Below are 8,542 nucleotides of genomic sequence, written 5' to 3'. Positions count from 1 at the left end.
AAGGAATTACATAGAATATTTGGAGGGTTAGAATCCTTAGGATTTTTTTCCTACGGCTGTCCTTTGATTCAAAGGATTGAATCCTATAGGATTTTTTCTTATGAAATCAAGTGTACTATATTTCATTGGAAATCAAACATCCACTCCAACCTCTTTTTACAATTCCTTTGTTTTCCCCATGACATCAAACCCTCTATGCTAATCCTATAGGATTTAAATGGACATGCCACTCAAATCCTGTGTTTTTCCTATTCCTACGTTCTCAAAATCCTGCAAATCAAAGAGGGCCTAAGACTTGTTTGGCAGAGGCCACTTAATTTTTCTAGACACTCTTGATTCAAATAGGAAAGAAAACCAAGCTGTTGATCCTCTAGTTGCATCATGCTATTTTCCTTTTCCATTTTTACCCCATGGTGGAGATCAACATCAGACCCAAGCCTAAACTTTGAAGAATGCACAGGATGCAACAGTTTCTGGTTAAAGACTGAACTAGCGCAAAATAAGCCACACCATTTCCTTCCCAATGAGTTGAGCTCGAACTTTGCTAGAGTAGATAAATGCAAAGATATGCCGCGTGGTGTAAAATGTAAAACAGGTCCAATTAAAGATGAATCCAAAGCTAACTTAAATATACATGCTGGTACGTAAATATTAAAGATATGTTGTCATGTTTCTTGGACAGTTGGCTTGTCGTTCTCACACTTGACCATAATTAATCTGGGCCTACTTACTGTGGATATGAAAACCACTCCAACTTCAATCTGAGAATAATTAATCTAGGCCTACTTAGAGCATCTCCAGCCGCGTCCCCAATAGGCCTCCCCAGGCCACTTTTTCGGCGCCGGCGCGAAAAAAACGTCCCAGTCACGTCCTCAGGACGCCGAAAATCGCCGGTTCGGCCCTTTTTTCCGCCCGGCGGTCACAGGCCGAACCCGGTGCACTAGGGAGCAATTGGAGGCTCCGGCGCAAGGGAAAAGCGTGGCTGACCCAGACCGTCAGGGGAAAAGTCAAAGTTTTCTTCCCTGACTCGCCTTCCACCCCCCGCGCTCTCGGCCACCAGTAGCTATATCCCGGCGCCGCCCGCCACCCTACACCGCTAGATAGCCATTCCCCGCCAAAAAATAGAAGCGCTTTGCCGCGGCAGCCCCTCCAACAGCAGCTGGGTGTTTCCGGCCGCGGAGGCGCGGTTTAGCGGCGGGTACACGCCCACCGAGCGCAAGGTGTTCGGTGATTTGCCTGCCTCGGCGATGGGCTCGGATGACGAGGAAGCGCTCGCCGCGCTGCTGGAGGAGGAAGCCGAGACCGGCGTCCAGAAAGAAGAGCATCTCATGGTGCTCGCCGCCCTCGCCCAGCTGCTGGCGAGCAATGAAAAGCCGCGGCGAGGTGGCTCGGCGCCTGGGCGGGTGAAAGCAAAGAACCGACATCGTCTCGAAGGCTACTGCATGCTCTACTCCGACTACTTCGCTGATGCTCCACTTCACGGCGAGAAAACATTTCGGCGCCGTTATCGGATGAGCCGAAAGCTCTTCCTCAGGATTGTGAGTTCCATCCGGGAGTTCGACAGCTACTTCAAGTGCAAGGTGGATTGCACCGGCGCTCTTGGATTCACCTCCATCCAGAAGTGCACGACAGCGATGAGTATGCTTGCATATGGAGCTCCCGGTGATTCACTCGACGACTATGGGCGCATGGCCGAGTCCACCAGCATAGAGTGTTTCTACAAGTTCTGTCGGGTAGTGGTGGCAGTGTTTGGACCACAATACTTGAGAACACCCAATGCGGAAGACACTGCTCGGATCCTAGCACAGAATGCAGCAAGAGGATTTCTTGGGATGCTTGGAAGCATCGACTGCATGCATTGGAAATGGACGAATTGCCAATTTGCTTGGCAGGGGATATACAAAGGCGCCAAAGGCGGTTGCAGTGTGGTACTTGAGGCGGTTGCCACACAGGACCTCTGGATTTGGCACTCCTTCTTTGGTATGCCAAGAACTCACAATGACATCAATGTGCTGCAGTGCTCTCCTATCTTTGCCAAGCTTGTTGAAGGTCTTTCTCCTCCGGTGAACTTCGAGATCAATGGACGGCACTACAACAAGGGGTACTATCTAGCTGATGGTATCTATCCGAGATGGTCGACATTTGTGAAGACGATCTCAAACCCTGTGCCAGGAGGCAAGAACGCCTGGTTTGCGAAGGTTCAGGAGGCTTGCAGGAAGGATGTCGAGCGGGCATTTGGTGTGCTCCAATCTTGATTTGGTGTTGTTCTGTACCCCGCTCAGACCTGGTCGAAAGATCAAATGTGGAAGATTATGACTTGTTGTATCATCTTGCACAACATGATCATCTAGAGCGAGCAAGAAGACCCGGTGTTTGACACTGAACCATACTACATGCAGGGTCCTCTAGCCGATGTTGATCACCAGCTACCGGCAACCTGGACTGCCTATCTCAGTATGCGTCAGGAGATCTGAGACCCACAGGTGCATCATCAACTGCAGCAAGATCTGATAGAGCATCTATGGAGGCTCAAGGGCGACACCGGGCGCGACGTGTGATGAAATATGAGTTTTTATTTGTTGAACTATATAATTTGTATTTAACTATTTGTTGTTGTACTATTTTGTTGAAGTATTTGATATTTTTGTGATGAAATATGTGATAAAAAAATTTATGTGCATAATTGAACGCCGAACAACGGCGAACCATGCCGAATATGGGCCTATTGTCATCCATATGGGCCCTTTATTCATCGAAATGAAGCTGAAAAGTGGACCAACTTCAACGGCCGGGGGTGACGACTGGATGCGAAACCGCCCCAGCGCCGATTGCAGCGCCGACTCGCCCTCAGAGGACGATTTTTATGCGTCCTGAAGGGCCGAATGGCTGAAGATGCTCTTACTGTCGTAAATGAGACCCCTCAGGTGCCACTGCTGAGCTGCCGGCAACCGAAGTTGCTGCTAGCTGCAGTGGCTGGCCGTGAAGCACAGCCCGGATGTTGGAATCAACCACGGCAGACCAGTCCGGCACGGACTTGGTGCAATCATCCGAGTAGGTTTGGGTTAGCTAGCTTTGTACTAGTATAAATATAGCTGTACCCTATGCCTGTAAACAGATCAAAATCAAAGCAATAAAAAGCACAGGACCGACACGGCCCTGTTTGCCATCAACTCGCCGTGTACAAGCGTAGAATCGATCCAGCTGCTTAAGGCGTTAGCTTCGAGCATACGCGTACGTCTCGCCGGATTGTCTCTTGTGTGCCTGGTTAGCTACGGCTGCTGCCTACGTACGACTCGCAACCCCTCCGTCAGCAGCTTATCTGCAACATTTTGGGCCAAAATGATGAAGCGCTTTTTTCTTTTTTGTAAATTTCGGAATGACTGATACTTTGGAAATTACTCCAACCCTAATAATTTCTTTTGCAATTTCAATCGTACAGGTTACACAATACCATTTTCCTTTCTCCATTTTGAAGATCAGCATCAGGTCAAGCCTGAACTCTGCAGAGAATGCACAAGGTTTAACAGTTTCCAGTTAAATACTGAACTAGGACAATATAAGCGACATGACTGGTTGGGTTCTAAAGAAACCAACTTACAAAGCAACATGTGCCCTGAATCATGGAGTTGTGATTCTCATCATTACCGAACATGGTAAAAGGGTGCATATCGTTTGCTTCCCGATGAGTTGAGCTCAAACATTGCTAGAGTAGAGTGTGCATATACTGGATATGCCTTGTGGTGTAAAATGTAAAACGAGTCCAGTTAAAGATAAATGCAAAGATAACTTAAATATACAAGCTGGTGCGTAAATATTAAATATATGTTGTCACGTTTCTTGGACAGTTGGCTTGTCGTTTTCACAATTGAAGATATAAAAGACGATAATTAATCTGGTCCTACATACTGTGGATATTGAAAATACTAGTCAACTATTTCTTCCTGCTTGGACAGTATAGGCTTGTCCTTGTCACATGTTAGCCGCCCTTGTACCAGTCAAAGTCATCCATGGAGACTTTTCTATTTTGCCAAGAATCTCCGTAAGACTTGTAAGAGGCCATCATAGTTAAATTTGTCCAGAGACAGGCCAGCAGCTTACCTCATGAATCCTAGCTATAGAGACTGCCATATCTGCAGTTGCTAGTGAACTCGTGAGCCAGTTCGTCTCCTTACTGATGAACAAGTACTACTCCTTGAGCCATGCCCAATCAGAGGAGAAGGTGATGCAAAGGTTGCATCACCTCCTGATGAGAGCTGGCACCATCCTTGAGGAGGCAGACACACGATACATAACCAACTCCGGGATGATGATGCATCTCAAGACACTCTCAGAGGCCATGTACCGAGGACACGTGTGCTGGACTGCTTGAGGTACCATGCCCTCCAACACAGTGCAGGCTTCGACAAGGTTAGCATCAATGACTCATCTAGCAGCAGCTTGCATTTAGCCATTCCTTTCAAGCGTTCTCGAACAACATCTGGGAAGGATGACAAGGAAATGCGCCTCGAGTCACATGGTGCTTTGAAAAGCTTAGAAATTGCTATTGCTAATATGGCAGAGTTTATTGTTCTTCTGGGTGGATGCCAGCGCATATCCCGTAGGCCCTATGATGTTTATCTTTACACCGACAATTTCATGTTTGGCCGACACACTGAAAAGCAAAAGCTCTTGAGCTTCTTGTTGGAGCACAACAACCCTCCTGGTGATCATGCACTTTCAGTTCTTCCGATCATAGGTGGTGCTGGAGTTGGAAAGAAAACCTTGGTTGCTCATGTGTGTGGCGACCAAAGGGTTCGGTCACGCTTCTCCTCTATTTTGCACTTGAATGGACACAACCTCTTGACCATATTTGACCATGGAAGGACCATGTTTGGGACGATGTTGGTAGTGATTGAGTTTGCTTCTGATGTAGGTGAGGATGAATGGAAAAGGTTTCACTCTTTTCTCATAAGAATGAGCACAGGAAGCAAGATCATCATCATAAGTAAACTTAAAAGGTTAACCCGGTTTGGATCGGTACAGCCTATTTTCCTAAATGTTTTGTCTTATGACGAGTTGAGGTACCTTTTTAAGACACTGGCATTCGGGAGTGTAGACCCTACAGAACATCCACGGCTAGTACAACTAGCAGATGAATTTTGCAACATGTTGCATAATGTGCCAGCAGGTACACTTATTGCAACAAATATGCTCACGGATGTATTGAGAATGAACCTCAGTGTTCAATTTTGGCATTGCATACTAGAGAAGGGACTAAGATATTTTAAGAGAAACTACTCCACATGTGGTGGGCGCCTAAGCATGCTGACGGACCAAGCCGATTTAGTGGACATAACGGACTATGCTTTGCAACCACTTAGCATGATAGCTTGTACTCCTAATGTTTCAATCAAGAAGGAATTGCCAAGTCTAACATTTGGGGAACTTATAAGAGATCCTAGTGTTATCCCGAAACAAGACTTCATTCTAATTGCATGGGAATCAAGGATACCGCCTCATAATTCATTTCCTCATTTGGTTACAAGTCATGCTCAGGGTACACATGAAGGTGGTGCCTTAACAGGGAGGAAGCGAAGAGGAGCGCCAATCTAATTCTGTTTCAAAACTCCTACAATGTAAATCTTGTTGTATTTTAGTATTTTTTTTTCATAGATGTAGAATGGATGTGTTCACGTGGCCATGGAAAAGCTGTTTTTAGGAGTGATTGTATACCACTCAAATAAATGTACTGGAGGTCTCTAATAAGATTGCACATTATGTTCTATCATAACCAACTGTGTCCAACAGCACAATTCTGCTACTCATTTACCATTTCCTTGTTGTCATTAATTAGCTGTTTACCATCATCATCAAGATTGCACAGTATGTTCTATCATAACCAACTGTGTCCAACAGCACAATTCTGCTACTCGTTTACCATTTCCTTGTTGTCATTAATTAGCTGTTCACCATCATCATCATCATCGCATAGTTCTGGCTAGCATTTTACCACCGTTGGTAGCATACGTGGTTGCAATCGATAAAAGAAAATTGCTGTTGTTGACTCCATGTAAAAGAGGAGGAAGCTCTATGTGTTGTGTGGATCCCGGGCCAGCGCCTCGCACACAAATCGGTAAATGGTTGCAGAATTTCTGGAACCGAAACAAGTTTGGACTCAAATTACCGGGGAATTCAAAGAACGCGCAGGGAACCGCGGAGGCGCGGCGCATCCATGAAGTGCACGTCGCCGTGTGCGGGGCTCCTACGCCAGCCCTTGAGGAGCTCCCGTCGTTCCCACACTTCAACTCAGCGACCACCATGGCACTAGTAGAAAACAGGATTTTGGTCCAGGCAGGGCCAGCCCATTAGTCCCGGTTCACTCACGAACCGGGACCCATGGGGGCAACTATCCCGGTTCGTGAGGCCAGGGGGCCGACCGAGTCTCGTGGGGCATTGGTCCCAGTTCCAGACACAAACTGGGACCAATGAGATGTCTATATATACCCCCTCGCCCGCAAGCAGAGCAGTGGAGTGCTCTGTTTTTCTGGCCGGCCGTGGGAGAGCTTTATAGTGCTCTAGCTCATCTCCTATGCACACGATGTGTTCAATGAAATGCCTAAGCCACACTTAAGATTTCTCCTCTTAAAGCTCCTTGTCCAAACTCCATTTTCCTCGAGATTTGTCTAGGTTTGGCGGTCCGTCCTGTCCCGTCCCCATCCTGTCCCATCCTCGTGCTGACTAGCTAATTGATGCATTAATTGTTTTGGTATGTACATATATTAACTCTTCTTTATTCTTTTATAGCCCTCCAGATCGAGCCAAACTACGGTGACGAGATGAGGCCCGAAGAAAAGATTGCGCCAGGATGAAAGGTTCATGATCACAACAATCTCGGACGATGGCAAACTGATTGAACCCAGGCGGACCAAGAAAGCATTTTCTGTTCAGTGCGGGGCTATTGTTAGGGACATGATCCCGATCAGCATCCAACTATGGAATAAGCCTAAGAACGAAGACCCTCAAGTTTCTTATGTCAACGATAGACAGGAAGATGATCTTTGGAGCTCGCTGAAGGCAAATTTCACCCTACCGCCAGAGGAGGATCTGAATAAGCCGGTTATAGAGCCATTGGTCAAGGCATGTGCTCTTAAGAAGATGGCAGATCTATTCAGGAGGTGGAAGAATGAGTTGAAATGAGCCTTTGTTGACGAAGGGAAGCCTCCAAAATTCACCGGATGATTTGAGAAGATAAGAGATCACTGGCCCGCATTTGTGGCCTACAAGATATCGGACATGAGTAAGACGATGTCAGAGACAACAAGCACAATGTTGCAAAGAAGAAGTTTCACCATCGCACGGGGTCAGGTGGATACCTCAAAGCCCGGCAGGTATGGGACAAAGCTGAGAATTACCTGCTTGCTAAAGGGGTCGAACCAAAGACATTGAACTGGCCAGACCGTTCAAGGACTTGGTTCTTCGGGGTTAGGGGGACTTTGGACCCTAAAACAAGGAAGTCTGTTTGGACGGACGAGCAACTTGCAATACCCGTCAAGAAGCTTCAGAAGTGTATCGCCACAGCGCAGCAAGGGACGTTCATTCCTGATAGAGAGAATGACGAGCTGATCGAGCCCCTCGGGAATCCTGAGCACGTTGGACGAACATGAGGGATGCCTGGCTCCGTTGCGTGGAAGGTGTTGGGGAACGTAGCAATTTCAAAAAAATTCCTACGCACACGCAAGATCATGGTGATGCACATCAACGAGAGGGGAGAGTGTTGTCCACGTACCCTCGTAGACCGAAAGCGGAAGCGTTAGTACAACGCGGTTGATGTAGTCGTACGTCTTCACGATCCGGCCGATCAAGTACCGAACGCACGGCACCTCCGAGTTCTGCACACGTTCAACTCGATGACGTCCCTCGAACTCCGATCCAGCCGAGTGTTGAGGGAGAGTTTTGTCAGCACGACGGCGTGGTGACAATGATGACGTTCTACCGACGCAGGGCTTCACCTAAGCACCGCTACGATATGATCGAGGTAGATTATGGTGGAGGGGGGCACCGCACACGGATAAGAGATCAATTGTTGTGTCTATGGGGTTCCCCCTGGCCACGTATATAAAGGAGTGGAGGAGGAGGAGGGGGCCGGCCAAGAGGAGGAGGCGCGCCCAAGGGGGGGCAATCCTACTCCAAGTAGGTTTTGCCCCCCTTTCCTATTCCAACTAGGAGAAGGGGGAAGGAGGAGGTGGAGAGAAGGAAGGAGAAGGGGGGCCGCGCCCCCTTCCCTTTCCCAATTCGGATTGGGGCAAGGGGGCCGAGCGCCACCTCTTGCTGCCTCTCCTCTTCCACCACTTTGGGCCCATGAGGCCCAGTAAACCCCCCCCCCCCCCCCCCCCGGGGGGGGGGGGGGTTCCGGTAACCCCCCGGTACTCCGGTATATATCCGATAACCCTCGGAACCATTCCGGTGTCCGAATATAGTCGTCCAATATATCAATCTTCATGTCTCGATCATTTCGAGACTCCTCGTCATGTCCGCGATCACATCTGGGACTCCGAACAACCTT

The 8,542-nt window shown here is 48.1% G+C and overlaps 1 pseudogene; it reads left to right on the top strand.

Annotated features, from left to right (window-relative positions):
- The first annotated feature begins 4,108 nt into the window (after positions 1-4,108).
- Positions 4,109-5,793, top strand: LOC125534730 (putative disease resistance RPP13-like protein 1; annotated as a pseudogene).
- The last annotated feature ends 2,749 nt before the right edge of the window (positions 5,794-8,542 follow it).

Source organism: Triticum urartu, chromosome 2A, assembly GCF_056163025.1.
Source record: "Triticum urartu cultivar PI428250 chromosome 2A, HENAU_Tu73, whole genome shotgun sequence".
Lineage (NCBI taxonomy): Eukaryota > Viridiplantae > Streptophyta > Magnoliopsida > Poales > Poaceae > Triticum > Triticum urartu.
This window is presented reverse-complemented; position numbering and strand designations above follow the sequence as displayed.